The sequence below is a fragment of the Tamandua tetradactyla genome, chromosome 18, assembly GCF_023851605.1.
Source record: "Tamandua tetradactyla isolate mTamTet1 chromosome 18, mTamTet1.pri, whole genome shotgun sequence".
Classification (NCBI taxonomy): domain Eukaryota; kingdom Metazoa; phylum Chordata; class Mammalia; order Pilosa; family Myrmecophagidae; genus Tamandua; species Tamandua tetradactyla.
Window position 1 is genome coordinate 6453066 of NC_135344.1, and position 16427 is coordinate 6469492.

A 16427-nucleotide genomic window follows, 5' to 3' on the forward strand; every position below is an offset into this window, starting at 1 on the left:
ACAATAATACCTAAGTGTAATGTAACTATGTTGGAACACTGAATGAAGCTGCACCTGAAATATGGTTTTTTGTTTGTTTGTTTGTGTGTTTGTATCTTTTGTTTTTGTTTTTTCTTTTTCCTTTTTATATATATATATATTATTAGTATTATTATTTTAATTCTCTTCTCTATATTAACATTCTATATCTTTTTCTGCTGTTTTGCTAGTTCTTTTCCTAAATCGATGCAAATGTACTAAGAAATGATGATCATGCATCTATGTGATGATACTAAGAATTACTGAGTGCATGTGTAGAATGGAATGATTTCTAAATGTTGTGTTAATTTCTTTTCTTTTTTTTGATTAATAAAAAAATTAAAAAAAAAAAGAAACAATGATCATGCATCTATGTGATGATGTTAAGAATTACTGATTGCATATGTAGAATGGTATGATCTCTAAATGTTGGGTTAATTTCTTTTTTTCCATTAATTAAAAAAAAAAAAGAGAACGGGTAATTGGAGCTGAAGGGATACAGACTGTACAACGGGACTGGATATAAAAACTCAGAAATGGACAGCACAATACTACCCAATTGTAATGCAATTATGTTAAAACACTGAATGAAGCTGCATGTGAGGTATAGGTTTTTTGTTTTTTTTTTTTTTGTTTGTTTTTTCTTTCTATTATTGTTTTAATTCTTATTCTGTTGTCTTTTTATTTCTTTTTCTAAATCGATGCAAATGTACTAAGAAATGATGAATATGCAACTATGTGATGTTATTAAGAATTACTGATTGTACATGTAGATTGGAATGATTTCTAATTGTTTTGTTACTTCTTTTTTTAATTAATAAAAAAAAGAATTACTAAAAAAAAAAAAAAAAAATTTCCTCTCTCATATGCCTGAGCGCAGAGCTCCCGCGGCTTTTACCCAATGAAGGGAGCTAACCCGAGGCTCGGGGACAAAAGCACCCCGTCTTGTTTAGCTGGTCCCACCTAGCAGCTCTCGCGCCCTAAGATGCCTGTCGATCAGAGAAAGATGAAGGCGAGGTGCAGGGGAAAGGAGGGTTGGTTCTGAGCCGATTTCCCACAGCTCTTAAATGCAGAGCCCCCCCCCCACCCCCCCCCCCCCCCCCCCCCCCCCCCCCGCTTTTCCTGAGAAAAGCAGTGTCCCGCCTTGGCCTTAGGACCTGACTCTTGTTTCCGTGGCTGCGCCCCCCACGCGGTCCCGGGCCACGCGGGGCTTTTCCCTGTGCCGGAGCTAAGGCCGCTGTGCCTAGTGATTTGCTGCGGTGGCCATGTCGCGGGACGTCCTGAGAATGGATGAGGCCTTCGCAGACCGCCTGCAGCATATCCCCGACGGCCCAGGGCCCCTCCTGGTGTCCTTTGGGGAGGAATATTTTCTGACACTCCCGCGCACCCCCTAAAAGTCTCGGCGCTCTTGGAAGTACTGTGAAATATCTAGCGATCACCGGGGCTCCTGGCTGCCAGGTGGGAGCAGAAGGGGGGCTGATATTTATGTGTTCCTACCCAGCCGGTACTCTGCCTGCAATTATTGGATCATTCCTGAAAAGTGGACTTTCAGGGTGGAAATCAAACATCGATGAACAGCTGTTCAAGGAAAATTGGTTTCTAGGTGGATTTCTTTTTCTTTTTGTGGGGCTATTGACCCAGCTCCCGCTCTCAGCCGGTCCTCAAGGTCTTCCGGGGTGCTGGCGGGAGAGGGGTGCCTGGGGGGCTACAGCGGGGGTGGGGGGTGTCTCGGGGGGCTACGGCGGGGGTGGGGCGGACACTGACTCCCGTTTGCACAGCAGCCTGCGCAGCCTCAGGGTTTGCCTGGTACCAGCCCCGGGTCTGCTTGACTGGGAGAGGAATTTTATTTACATGCCCGTGTTTAAACAGGCGGCCGTTCTGAGTGATGGAAGCGCAGGCCGTATGTTTCTTATAGCCCCGGTGTAATATCCAGGAGATTGCGCTATTGGGAATGAATCAGGTGCTGGGAGCGCTGACAAAATGCCCGAGCGCAGGATCCGATATTTACAGTACACTATCTCATTTTTAATAGAACTTGTCCCGGAAAGTATTCAAACAAGTTGCAGTCGGTTGGCCTCCTTGCAGCTGCGAGAATTAATATTCCAGACGGGTCTCTGATTTCAGGTCTCCAGTGCCATTTCGCTCCCGCCCTCGCCCTCCCTCCTCCCGCCTTTCCCCGGCACCCCCGCCCCTCCCCCACCTTCCAGCAAGGCCTCTGTCCTCTCTCCTGTCCTTCCTCCAGCACCGTCCCCTTAAATTACCCCTCCTGCCTAAATGGGATTCTAGGGAGAATTCCTCAGTATCTGAGAAGGTCCTGTTCTGGCTTTCTGCTCAACTCAGGAATTCTTAGAGTGAAGATATGCATGCCTGGCTCTCCTGGAGCCATGAGGCAACTTAATTTCTTCGGATGGCTTTATTTATTTATTTTCTCTTTATTAGTGTGCAGGAACAGGGGAATGTTCAGACTGTGGGGATTTCCAGCCTGCAGATGGTGAACCTTTTCTGTGGTTAACATCCTGATAATAGTAGTGAGAATGCCGAGACTGATAACGACAGCCTTTTTATGCTGGAAAATGCATACAAATAAAGATAAACAAGGAATGGAGAATGAAAACATGTGACTATCAGGGACAAGGCTCTGAGAACTCCCTGATAAAATGGAGCAATTTACAAAACATTTATGGGGGCTTTTAAGAACTGTGAATTTGTCAAGTGTTATGAAGCAGCAAGCGGCAGGCAATAGAGGGAATGTCTTTAGGAGAAAAAAAAAGTGGCCTGATGCTCGCCAAAAATCTGTGCAGGAGTTATCCCTAATGCTTTTCCCTCTTTAGCAATATGAATGCAGATTTGGAAGCTCTTTCTCTTTTGGAGCGAGCAGGGTAATTTAACTAGCTGTTTAGAATTATCAAATGCATTTGAAATTTTCAAATATTCTTTTCCTGCAAATAGCACATGAAATAGCTCAGGTATTATTCTCTCTTTTTTTGCTTCCCCCAGGCACTGTCCCTACTGTGCTATTATCGTGGTGGTGATTTACTTGGGCTCTCCCAAACAGACAACTGTCTGTAGGAGGCAGGGCCATGGCTGCCCCCTCTCCCTCAAGCTCCTGGGAAATGGAAGAGAAGGTGTCACCCCCGGGGTTACCCTTAATGAAGAAAATGTATGCGATTCGGATTGTGCAATCCCAGCGAGGTAGAATAGCACCATGCACCATCTCCCCGGCAGTCAGAAAGAGCCACATTTACAATTTTTCTGAGATTTGTCGGGATTGAAATGACTCAGTTCAAGGTAGGTGATGGATGTGAAAATGGGAAATAGGGCCATAAGGAGGGAAAGCTGCATTATTTCCTTTATCTCCATGTCTGTGGGTGTCACTCTCTTATCCACAAGGATGATTAAGGGAAACGGGCTGCTGGGGCTGTTCTTGAGCCTGGAGCTACCACTCTGAGCAACTGTGGGAGTGGGAAATAGCGCCCTCTGGGGGCTCACCTGGCACCACCACACCCCAACAGCTCTGCTCAAACCCACTCAGTTTGCACTGTTGACACGATTGGGTGTCATATGTGCTCATACACTTTTGGAGGCTGTCTGTAGAGTTTCACCTAATGACCTCCAGCTAACCCCTCTCGCCCAGTGTTGCTTGGCCTTCTCATTTCCGGCCTCTCTGTTCTCCTTATTTAAACAGCAATTAGTTTGAGAGACAGTCTGGTGTGTGGTTTTTTTATAAAACCATGTTCTTGTCCCATTGCCGCTTTGCATATCAGAACAGCATCAACTTTGAGAAGAGCTCGAGGCCCTTCAAGAACTTTCCCTGATATTAACTCTAAGCCCCCAACATTTAACGAGATTTTTTTTTCCTTATGCAAATATGCTGTGACACACTTCCTACCTTGACTTGGCATGTTAAGGCCCCTGAGGTCTCAGTGGTCCCCTGCTCCTGTTGTCATCATTTTATCCCCGACACCAACCATTGCTTAGTGCCAGCTCTCTGACTTAATCCCAACTGCTGGCCCAAGGTCTGGATTAACTCACACTGCTCAAAATTTTAGGGTTGATTATTGACTGAAAAAAAATGCTGATTTTAACTATTAATCTTTGGGGATGACATTTTAATTTAACTGGAGCTTTCAAAAACTTTACAGAGTGGTTCTCAGGCCTGGCTCAGATCAGGCTCTCTAGTCTGTGGGCTCAGATTTTTCAGGGTCCCAGAGTTGATCTGGCTCAAGAACACTGACTCATGTTAACACATCTCACAGGAGACTGACATATAAACCAGAGTGCCAGTGCATTAATTTATAGTGAGTAATAGAACTGTCAGGCAGACCAGATGTTTGCTTCTTCCTGACCAACACATTTTCTCCCTGAGGCAAGCTATTTGGGAAGTCAGATAATCAAGAAGGTGCTTGGGGAACAGGCAACCAAAACATTTTATTATTCAAATGTTCAGCTGCATAGTAAAAGGTATACCTGTTGGACAGAGGGAGACAGTCCAGGTGACGGGACGTCCATGCCCAAGATTTGTACTCCAATGAGGTCCGTGAACGTTTGCCTAGGCCCTTTGCTGTGCTTCCCTTGCAGATCCCTTCTTCTCATGCTGAAAGGGGTTCCCTGTGAACCCCGGCCCTGGTTTTAATAAGGGGGCTATTAATTATTGCTGCACATGACCTCAGGCCATCTCCTGAATGGAGTTCTGTTTTGTTTGGCTCTGATCACTCAGTGTTGATTTCATAGTTTAATTCTTAGAGGGAAACCAAATTCAGTGGTTCTCAGAAGGCACCCCTATTAGGCCTCTGTGGCATCCTCCCAACCGTGCACCTGCGCAGGCCCTTTCCAGCTCTCTCCTCTTGTGATTGCTGACTACCCCTCCAATCACAGGCTTTGCACAACTTTGACCTTTTCTTACACCAGCAGCCCCCACATTCTAATCCGAGAAGTAGCAAGTTGGCTCCTCATTGTCCAGGGTTGACAGATGCAAATGGCAAACAAGAAGAAACAGATACTAGGGATTCTTCTTTTCTTTTCATTTTTCTAATATTACCATTGGCCTTGACCTTTGCTCCAAACTGTCTCTGGAAGTGAGTGACTACTGAGAGAGTAGCCTCAAAACAAAAAGGACACATTGTAAGAGTTCTACGGGTGTGGCTTTGCAAAAACTTATGGACCAATAAAGTATTCTGATCAATCAGCAATAAACAAATGCACTAACAGGATGGGTACTTGCCAGTTTTATTCAAAGAATACATGGACTGCATGTTAAACTTTGACATGAAATAGTTTGTCCCTTGTTAGATGACTGGAGCAGTAGCTCCTATCTTCACTTGGATTTGGTGATTATACCTAACTTCAGCTTTCTCTAAAAGAATCCATATCATGAAGACAAATATTCTTTTCCAGGATTTGGGGAATGGTAGGAGATTCTGTCTCCTTTATGGGATAGGTCTGGAGGTAAGCAAGGGGCTTCGCTGATCACTAAATGGCAGAACCAGGCTAACCTCTTCTGGGTCTTAACTTTGAATTTTGGGAAGCTTTTTCCAAAAATTAATCCAGATTTGGTATTTCCCAGAACTCCTATTAAGCCTGTTTTAGTCTATCCAGTGTTCACCTGAATCCCAGCTTTCACAGACATTAGTCAAGGAGATAACTAATAGATCATGCTAAGAACCAGAAAAAGGGCTGAGGAGGTTGTTCACACCCATAATTGGAAGCCAGAGCAGAGCGACTCCTCTGCAATCACCAAGGAAGGCCACGCTGTCGGCCCGTGGTGCTTCCCACCCCTTCTCCCCACTCTGCCTGGGCTTTGACGTGAAACAGAGGCAGGCACAGTGCTGCCACGGGTGCACTACACGTGGGGACGATGGTGTGTGAGCATCAGGTACCTGCAACTCTCCGTTAAAAAGACAGGCAGCATTACCCTAAAAAATAATTACCGCGGTGGTGCATTTCACGATGTTTTCAATATGTATGCCAGTTCAGATGGTGATGTTAATCTGTTTAATCCATAGAAGTGCCAATGGGAAGACGATCTGAGCAAGCCAGAGGGCAGGCAGGGGAGCCTGCCCTGGACACCCAGCCTGGCACGTGACCCGCCGCCACCAGCACCTGGTGCCATGGGGCGGGTGTGACAAATCACTTTCCTGCAAGGGAACAAGCCTTTCAGCTCTGGGAACAGGATGTCTCAGCCTCCACTATGGAGAGCCATCGAAGTCTTTTTTGACATGTCTGACATGAAATAGTGGAGACGCTGCAGAAAGATGCAGTTTTGTACCTAATGACCTGTACTGATGGGGGAACAGAAACAGCTCATTAGAGTGATTTAATGTGGTATTTTGTTAAAACGAAATCAAAATAATCTATGGAATGTGACTGAGATTCATCCTAACTTGAAACACACAAGACTCTGCTTTATCTCTTTGTTTTCATTTTGCAGTCAAATAGAATTCTGAATTTGAAATACTACAGAACAGGATGCTTTCCAAATTAATTTTTTTTCCAAAATAGGCTCCAAATCTGGGGATGATTGCATAGCAGGAAATAAACAAGACTTGGCTCTATATTTGAAGCTGCCATACAAACCAAACCGAATGATCAAGAGAAAAAAATGCATGTGAATATATGCATGAAATTGAGAAGGGGGAGGAAGAATATTTCAGAAACAATACCTAGAAAAGTCATTCACTAATTCTCACAAACCTGAATTAGTCCTGTTTTCAATGTAATTAGCTACCGTTGTCTTCTGGAAAGAATTTTCTTATGCTGTTCACCTCAGCTCTTTTGAAAGAGCTTCACTTGCAAATTGCCAGTAGGGAAATCCTTGATCTTTACCCCTGTTGGGATTGTCAAAAGATAGAGAAGGCTGGAACTGGCATTTTATGAAGTTAATGTTTTCTAGAAATTGCAGCAATACAAAAAGCATGCTTCCCTTATCCCCTGATTTTGAATAGCTTTGAGAGGATTCTCAAACTCTCTGTGAGTGAAAAGGAACCTGCCCAAGTAACTGTATTTTAAATTCACCCTCCTTTTAATATGAGGACTTGTACAGAACTGTATCTATTTGTGTTAGCCTCAGCTCCAATGGACAACCACAAGTGAGAAAGTGAGTCAGTGGCAATTTTCCCTAGAGGAGAATATATTTCTGATCTGTTTCCGCTGAGGTCCCACAGGTTGTTGATTTCACTCCATCTAAAGTAGAATCCAAAAATGTGTTTAATAGGCTGCTTCATGTAAATGCAAAGTGGAAGATGTTAAATTGGAGCAGAGCTCAAGCTTATAAACTTCAGGTGTTCTGCTAGTGCCTGGATTTTAATTGAGCATTGTTAATGTGACTTATTTTTACCATTAATTAGCTATTATAGTGATGTCTTCAATACCTTTAAACCAGGAGAGAAGTATTCTGTAAGGAAACCACAGAAGAAGTTTAAAAAAAAAAGAATTCTACCTTTTCGCTGACATTTTCCCTACACCTATTCAATTTTTGGGGGGGAGGGAGATTATAGTCCAAAATAGAATAAAATGATAATGAAAAGTACCCCTCTTTTCTCAAAAGTTAAGTTCCTTTCATGCATTTGTAAAAAAGCAGTCCTAAAAAAATCAACGGAAATGTTGATAAATCTATTTAAATATGCATGCATTTCTTCACTGCCAGGATGAATGAACTGAGGTCTGTGACCTCATGTTTGTGTACGACGTTTTGTTGAAGTGCGAGCCCCTCAACACAGGCAGACGCTGATTTGTGTACAGGTGCCTGGTCACCGGGTGCCAGCGGCCGTGCTGCCGGCGGGAGGAGCGACGGTCCCCGCTGCCTCTAGGGAGCATTTCGGGAGAGGTTCCCATCATGTCAGTCTCAGTCGCCACTGGGATGAAAGAGAGCAAATGCCTCCAGGCATCAGGGGCATCCGGGACCTCATCCCCTGGGGGCCTCAGGGAGAACTGAGTGTTTCTTCAATGAGCCAGTGGGGCACACGTCCCACTTAGCGCCGCTGGACTCTGGGAGCCAACAGGACCAGGTCTTGGAGTCGTCTTCACAGAGATAGCGCTGCTCCAGGATGCTGAGCGCCAGGAAGGAAGGGGTATGGTGAGTTTGTAAACATGCAAAGATCTTCTGATGACCTGGTTTGGGTTCGGAGTGGACCTGGTAAATGTCCATGACTAAATTCCCATCTGATGTCACCAGACTGTGGGGCTGCAGTGGGAAGAGAGGCCCATCTGAGCCGCCTGCTCGGCACTGGTGCCATTGGTGAGGATGCGGAGAAGAGGAGGTGCCAGCCTTGCGTCCCCTCTGCGGAGAAGGACGAGGAGGTGCCAGGCCCGTGCCCCCTCTCTGCTCTGTGTGGCTGTTTTCTAGTCCATGCCCATTTCAGTGGTCATTCACACCATCGATCTTATCCCAGTGGGGTGACCTTGCAGAATATGACAGGGAAGCTTAAATGGCTATACACTGAGCCCTAAATTATGAAAATAATATAATTGCTCAAAATGAAACTTTGATGTCTTTTATTTTGAATCACCAGGAAGTTAAAAGTTGAAAGGTGTGTGGGATCAATTTTAGGAGGAAAGAAAAGGCTGGAGAAAATTGCTTTCTCCTTGATTAACCCATTTTTTCTTAAGGCTGGCCACCATTCTTGGGGTTTCAGTGGGGTTTCTACCTGCTTTCCCTCTCATGATTTCCAAAGGTAAGATAATTCCCCACTTTTCAGCCTTTGCCTCTGTCACTTATGACTCTGCTTGCCAGAGTTCGGACGGAGCGTGACGTCTGTAATAAAGCACCAGCAGCCATGACCACTGCCATACCCACCGATTCCTCCCATTATCAACTCTTCATTCAGTCCTTCCCTGGTCCACCAAGGCTCTGCCCTAGGTTCTGGGGCCATGGCCGGCTGCAGAAAGCTGACAGCTGCCCCCCTCATAGAGCGCCCAGTCTAGTGGGAGTCAGCCAGGGAGCAAACCAACCTACAAGCTGCACCCCGAGCTGCAGAGCAAGGCTGGGACCTCCTACCACATCGCGTTCAGTCCTCCCACCGATGCTCCAAGGTGGGCATTATCACCTCCCGGTCTCCAGGGGAGGATGCTGGGGTTGGGGGGCCTGAGCAGAGGGGTAGAGCTGGGAGCCCTCGTATTCTGTCTGTGCCTCTGACGGCGTTTTCGTAAGCAGTACCCTCCGCTGGCTCTCGGGTGCTCTCACCCATGGATGTTCGCGCTCCCGTCCCGTGACCTCATTCTCCTCCCCATGTAAGCGTCTGGGGTAGGCGCTCTTGGTGCTGCCCGCCTTTTGCTCACCTTCAGCAAAACCAATTCCGAGCAGCAGGGAGGTGCCCTGGGATGCTGGTGGTGAGCCCTGGGCTGCAGCGGGCATCACACAGGCAGTGATGGAGATGTGACCGGTTGGCCTCTGAGGGGGTCGCACAGTGGGCAGGAAGTGAGACGGGGAGACAAACCACACAGCGAATTATTAGTGCTAAGCTGGGGGTGCCTGACATGGTAGGGGAGCTGAGACGAAGGGGCTTTTGTTATCATCACCATCTTAGCAACCTCAACTAGATTATGCAACACTGGCTACAGGGGCCAGCCGAGGGTAGAAATGTATCCAGCAGGTGCTTAAAACATTCTTGTGCATTCACTAATGGACTGTGTCCAGTTCCTACTTGCTATTCCCTGGCCTTGTTTCCTCCACTTTCCATGCTCTTAGGAGTATTCCCCACTCTTGCTTTCTTTCCCTATTTGCATTTGTAGGAAACACTGTTTCCACGAGAACAATTATGTTGCCACGATTGTTTAACCTTTGGCTAAATATCAAGAAATGGACACATACAGAGAATTAAAATGTTGCAACATGTATCAGCCAAGAGAATTTCTTTTCTCTCTCCCCCAAACCAGGTCTTCACTGATGTTGCCTGAAAGGTTTGTGCACAAGGGGGGGCTGGTGGATGGAATGTGGGGGTGGAAATCCCCAGTGCTCGCCAGAGCCGCCCTGCACCTTGCTTTGGGGGACCCCCCCCCGGGGAAGGTGGTGGCTTCTAACTCACCCACAGGTGTGTTAGGGGCCAGAGGGAGCCCCACACCTGCGTTCACGCCGTCTTAAGATGAGTCGGGATCCCAGAGAAGAGCAGGAATTGGAAAACCGTGGGTCAGTGTGGCAGTGGAAATACAGGACCACAGCGGCCCCCACGCAGGGCCTCAGCAGGCCTTGTGCTGACCTCCCCCATCCAAATCCCCTATCCACCCGAGCAAAGTACTAATGCCCAGACTCTTCCCCAGGACAAAACCTTTTGGGTGGGAGCCCAGATACCAGCATTTCTTATGTGTTTGCTGGATAATTCTCCAGCACACTAACGTTTAAGAACCTCGTTGTTTAGGAGGATAGTTTGCCAAGAAGGAAGGTTAGAGGAATCAGGAATTGGGGTGTCTGCAAGGAGACCTGGTCCCCTGATGGTGGACTTTATAAAGACCAACACAGAGGAATGCAAACAAGGCCACGTGCTGCCAAATGCAGAAGGACTGTAATGTGGGAAATGGGTGTCAAGAAAAGAGAAGGGAGTCGTTTTCACAAATTTAGTGATTTGAAAGAAGGACGGTATCGAAGTATTTACACATATTTTGCTAGCCCACAAAGCGGCAACAATTTTAATGAGAATCAGATCTCTGGACCCTGTCGGGTCAGGTCAGCGTCCCAGCCCTGGCAGGGCCTTCCCAGCCGCCTTGGGACACAGCGGCTCCTGCGACACGGACGGGCTGGCGCAGGGAGAAGCCCTGGCTCCCCTGAGGCGCAGCAGCACCGTCTGCAATTCCAGAAGCAGGGCAGCCATCCGGGCGCCGCCAGGCCCCGCGCCTGGGAGTTGCGGCACAGACGGAAAACCTGATCCCAGACCAGGGAAGCGCTGGCGGGAGGGTGGGCAGATGGGGAGCTGGGGGCTGCCCCGCCTGGATTCGGTGAAACCCAGGCCCTCTCTTCCCCGCACCCTTCTCACCGGGGTCCTGGGCGACCTCCCTGCTGGCCTGCCCCTGCCCCCCCAGGTTGTCCCGCCGACCCCAGCCCACTCTGGGCAGCAGCTCCCACCTCCAAGGACAAAGTCAGTGGGACCAGCAGCTGTTTGACTCCCAGGGAAGGTCCTTATAAAATATTTCTCCTCCTTCCTGGCGCTTGCAGCTGTGGGAGCCCGGAACTGGCCCCATTCAATGCCTCACCCCCCAGCCCCCCACCCCCGGCTCCGTCTCTTTACAAGTTCAGGAGCAAATCAGGAGTCAGACACAAAGCTCCTGAACTGGGCCTCTTGGTGTTTTGTTCTCTTTTTTCCTTGAGGAAAAGCTTCCCAGGCAGAGTTTAGGAATGCAGCCGCTTTCAGCGTTGCTCTCCTTCCCCCCGCCCCCCGGGATTTGGGGTCCCCTGCTCCGTGGAGCTGCGTGGGGACCCCGTCAGGGCAGCCCCGAGTCCTGCTGGCGTCGGCGTGGCCGGGGGGGAAGGCTGCTTAAACCATTACGTTTAAACTTATGTTCACTGTCCTGCAGTCGCAGGTATTTTTAAGTGGGGATTTTCCCCAGGGAAACCATTTTCAGACGGTTAGTTGAAATTCTGTAATTGTAAACCAGTGCTTTAAAACACGTGCAATAAGGAATAGTCAACGGACTGGTTCCTCCCGGCTGGAAACATGAGTTCCCATAAGTCAAGCACCGCGGCCCTGCCACGGGAAGACGAGAGCGAGTTCCCTCGGGACTCCAGCCCTTTGTCCGCGCCGTTCTTCATCCCCGTGGCGCCCCGTCCGCAGAGGGACCCTTCTCTGCTCCACCAGTTACGAGGGAGACTTTTCAGGGGCCTAGAATCTTCCGTATGAACATAACCTTAAGCCTGCAGATATTTTTTCCATCCTACTTAATATCTTGAATGAAAAGAACAGTTTCTTAGCTGTGTCCAGTTGCCTGGTCCTGAGAACACAGAGCTGACGAGCCTATCCCCTGACGTTGCTTTGTCCCGTAACTGAATTCCCAGGCATGTGCAGTGAGCAGCCGGGCTGGTCCACATTTCTTCATGATGTTCGTTGCCGTCATTGAAAGGGCCAGACCAACTCCGATGTGGTTTATTAAAGGTCTAGCAAAACTGTCTGACTAAATTAAAACGGAGGTTTTGAGTTTCATTATTTCTCAACATCAGACTCATGCTCATTTCAAAACCTCGATACGTGTCTTTTGAAAATTTGGCATTCATTTGAAATTCATCTCGAAAATCACTTTTCACCGATCTCTGAAAAATCAATTTAGAATGAAGAAACAAAGTGAAATGAGATATATTTCTATAAAATGGTTTTCTGTTAATGGTGGTATGTGCTTAGTGAATCTGAGATAATTTGAACAGCATCACCAAAAACATACTTTTAAATTGTTTGGTTTCTAACTTCAGGTCATGATGTTCTCATTTCCTATCACTGTGCTGAAATTGAGGCTGTAACCATTGTTAATTACAGTTTCATGACAAGCTCACACATCTTCTTTCGGGGGTTAATGTCAAGCACACATTCACATCTAGAAGGATTTCCAGGTATGTCTTAATCTTCTTCATATGTGAGATGGGCGAGGGAACACGCTGATGTGTATAGGGCAGGCTCCTCGGTCACTACTGGGTTACTGTGTCTCAGGGTTCCTATGGCAGCCCCACTCAATCTCATTTTATTCCACATGGAAGGAACAGAAAGCAAATCACACCACCACCGGGCAAGGAGGGGCAATAGGTGAGTACCTACCTCGGGTCTCAGCTATTTAAACATGATTTAACTCTCTAAAAAAATAGATTTAAATTGGATACTAAATATTAAATACTACTATTTAAATATGATATTAATACTAAAGCCAATACCAACCCCAGCATCTCGAGTGATTTGAAAGTGACGGCCACAAAGCTGTGTTCTAGATGCGTTATCTTGTTCAGCTTTCGTGACAACCAACTCTCGTGACAAATGGGATATATTGCTCCCATTTTCTAGAGGGGTGAATTGATCAGAATGAAAGCAGGGACAACGTGGTCGGTACTCAAAGAGCAGCAGGTGGACTTCACTCCCAGGTGGGCTGACTTGGACGCGCTGGGCTGGGTCCCACACAGATGGACCTTTTCATCTGGGGCCAACAACCTGAGCTCTGCTGTTTTTTCCAGATGATGGGAATTGGCCTCCTGTCACCCTTGACCCGAGAGCACTAATGAGTGGATTGTGATTCTCCTCCCTGGGGACTCCCACAGCTCTTTCCCTTCCAGTAATTCCACCATGCAAAGGTCATTTTGAAGAAAAAGAAAATGGAGTCTAATAATAATAGCGAATGCATTGAATATCTGTTATAAGCTGGACACTGTGCTGCAACTGTTAAATGTACATACTCTAATTTAATTTCCTCCGCAGCCCATCTGCCCCTCTTCCCAGTGCTTTGAGGTCGCCACTGTTCCTCTCCCTGGGTCAGGGAGCTGTGGGTGGGGGATGCTGGGTTCTCAGAGTCACGACATTTGGCCAGAGCTTGTGTTCAACAAAAAGCTTATATTCTCGGTCCTTAACTACATTCCCTCCTAATGCAGTACATTAAGCGGAAGGATGTGGAGAAAGAGGAGTGCTCAGACACTGAGGGTGGGAATGCAGAATGACGCAATGGCTGTGGAAAACGGTCTGGTGAGTCCACAGAAAGTTACATATAGAATTACCCTACGATCCGGAATTCACCCTTGTGGGTGTATACACCAAAAACATGTACTCAGGGACTCGAACAGATTTGTACACACAGATGTTCATAGGGGCATTATTCACAATTGTCTAAATGTGCAAGCAACCCAAGTGTACATAGACAGATGAATGGATAAACAAAATGGGGCAAATACACACAATGGAATATTACTCAGTGGGAAGTCTTAATTGGTGCAGAGTTTTTGTTTGGAGTGATGAAAAAGTTTGGAAATGTATGGTCATGATGGGAACACAAAACTGTGAATGTAATTACCATTCACACTGAATTATATATCTCAATGTTATCAAGAGGGAAATTGTAGGTGGTACATATGTTGTTAGAATAAATATTTTTAAAAACAGGATTTACAATACAAAAACAGTGACTCTTCAGGTAAACTGTGGACTAGAGTTAATAGTATAATTATAATAATATTCTCTCATCAATTGTAAAAAATGTACCACTTTAATACAAAATGTTAAAATTTGGGCAGGTATATGGGAAATCTGTATTTTCTGCATGATCTTCTTTAATTAAAAATAATAATAAAAGATGGATTATGAAAACCTCTCAACTTAAAGATGTTACATGTTTATTGTGCTCATTAAAAAAAAATGGTATATAATTGTATAATTCAAGTATACTGACCAGAAATAAAAACTGATATGAAATAAATGGAAGAGCAAAAAAGTTCGTTTCTTTTCTCCCTCTCTCCATCTTCCTTCCCACCTTTCCTCCTTCTGGTAACAGCTCCGGGCACCTGCCGGGACCCAGCGGTCAGCGATGGGGGACACACAGCAGCCGCCCAGCAGAAGCATCAGGTCCAGGAACCGCACCACACTGGACAAGTCCAGCAATAGCGACTTGCACAGAATAATTTTTGAGCAAGGGATGGGACTCCATGTGTTTGACCCGCTTTTATCCAGGTAATAGAACCTCTGTTGGGGGTAAACTGGCCCCCCTTGTCATTCATTGTGTGGGGTCTGCCACATCCCTGGGAGACGTCCCCTGACACCGCCAACCGTGGTTTGTTGGTTCAGGGACAGAAACTTGCTTTCTCAGGACTTTAAACCAGGGTTAAGAGAGTTTAGTCATTTCTTTGTGGCAAAACCTGAATCTTCAGATCCTGGAAGAGTTAGGACTGGTCAAGAGTCACAGTTTCTTCATGGGAATTAGACACATGGAAGCACTGGCAGAAGGAGAAGGCGATACAGGTGAGCCAGAGGAAGAGCTGGGGGGTGGTTTTGATGGCAGGTGCACTCCCTGTAAAGGGGCTCTCGGTATTCGGGCAGGATTAGGTCCATGGCGACACCTCCATTCCCCCTCCTGGTCCAGGCTCTTTTTTTTTTTATTTTTTTGAATATTTATTCTGGGCCAGGCATTAGGGATAAAATATCCTGTTTTCATGGAGCTTATAATCTAGGACAAGATCTAAGAATAATAGAAGAAAAAGTACTTTATTCTTTCCTTTGCACCCTCATACGTTTTTGCAAGTTGATTCTATGAGACCCCTTCTAGCAAGAAATGTCAGTTGGCATCTTAAATGTGAAGAATCATTTACATTCACGCTGTAAAGAAAAAGATATTTTAAAAACTCCCCTTATATGTGAACAAACGCATGGGGTAAGGGTAGGAACAGAGTAAAATAATTTGAATACGAAAAACTTCGCAATATAGTGTTTCAGTAACTCACAGAATCAATTTACTACAGGTCAGAGCTATTCAAATACCATCATAATCAAAGGTTCTCTCTAATCTATATCTCCATATTTTAAAAATAGGTTTTTTTTTCCCTCCACTCGCGGGTACATTATCTCAAATATGGAATTACCAGCTGCTTTGTAATTGTCTGCTTCTGCAAAACCAGAAGGCACTAACGGACAGCCAGCCCATCCCCATGGTGCCCTGACCTTTGATAAGCCACCTCTGATATAGGATGGACTAAAATCCCACAGCCTACAGCTCCAGGCAGTGAGAGGAACAGCCATCAAGCTGGTCCAGGTTCTTACGGAACATTCCAGCTGTCCCTGCCTGAGCTCACAGGGTGATTGTCCGTTCTTACTCCAAGCCCCTGGTGCTGCCAACATTAACCTTTACCCGAAAAAGAAAATCCCTGTTCTTACTTCCGTTTACTTGATTCCTAAAATAAAATGATCCATCCATCACATAGTTATTATGCAATCACAGCCTGGCAATTAGAAACCGTGGCCTCGTTCAGTTGTGGCTGCTTCCGAACCACATGGAGATAAAGTTCTGCACTGGTGGAATCGTGAGGGTCGGTCCATAAGGAGAAATCAATGTCTGGGATAATCACACAGAAAATGGTCACTCCTGGGTATAGAGGGGGTAAGGACAAGAATCTGGCAGCTCAAATTTAAAATCATCAGCTATAGATAAATACATTCGATATGTTTGCCACCATTTCTGAAGGAATATGTACATTCAGTTTAGTAGAAGTGTTTACATTTTCCATGAGCTCATTTAAATATGTGGACAAATTCTTTTCCACACACACCATCACCAAATGATACTTATGGGTAAAATGCTCAGATTACTTTTAGAAAGAGTGCACTAATTTATACTTGAATATATGGCTACAATTCAACATTTTCTAGAGCAAAACTTGAAAGTAGAATAAAATGATACATTTTGATTACATACTCAGAAAATCTTTTCTTTTCTTCTTTTTCTTTTTTTTTTTTCTTGAGGTCTTTTAGTCATTG

At 45.9% G+C, this 16427-nt stretch overlaps 1 non-coding gene across 1 annotated transcript; it reads right to left on the minus strand.

The window, feature by feature from the left end:
* Positions 1–15547: 15547 nt before the first annotated feature.
* On the minus strand, positions 15548–15694 carry LOC143662852 (small nucleolar RNA SNORA79). The gene has a single exon (XR_013165621.1). It is a non-coding gene; the product is annotated as a small nucleolar RNA SNORA79 (small nucleolar RNA).
* Between the last annotated feature and the right edge of the window lie 733 nt (positions 15695–16427).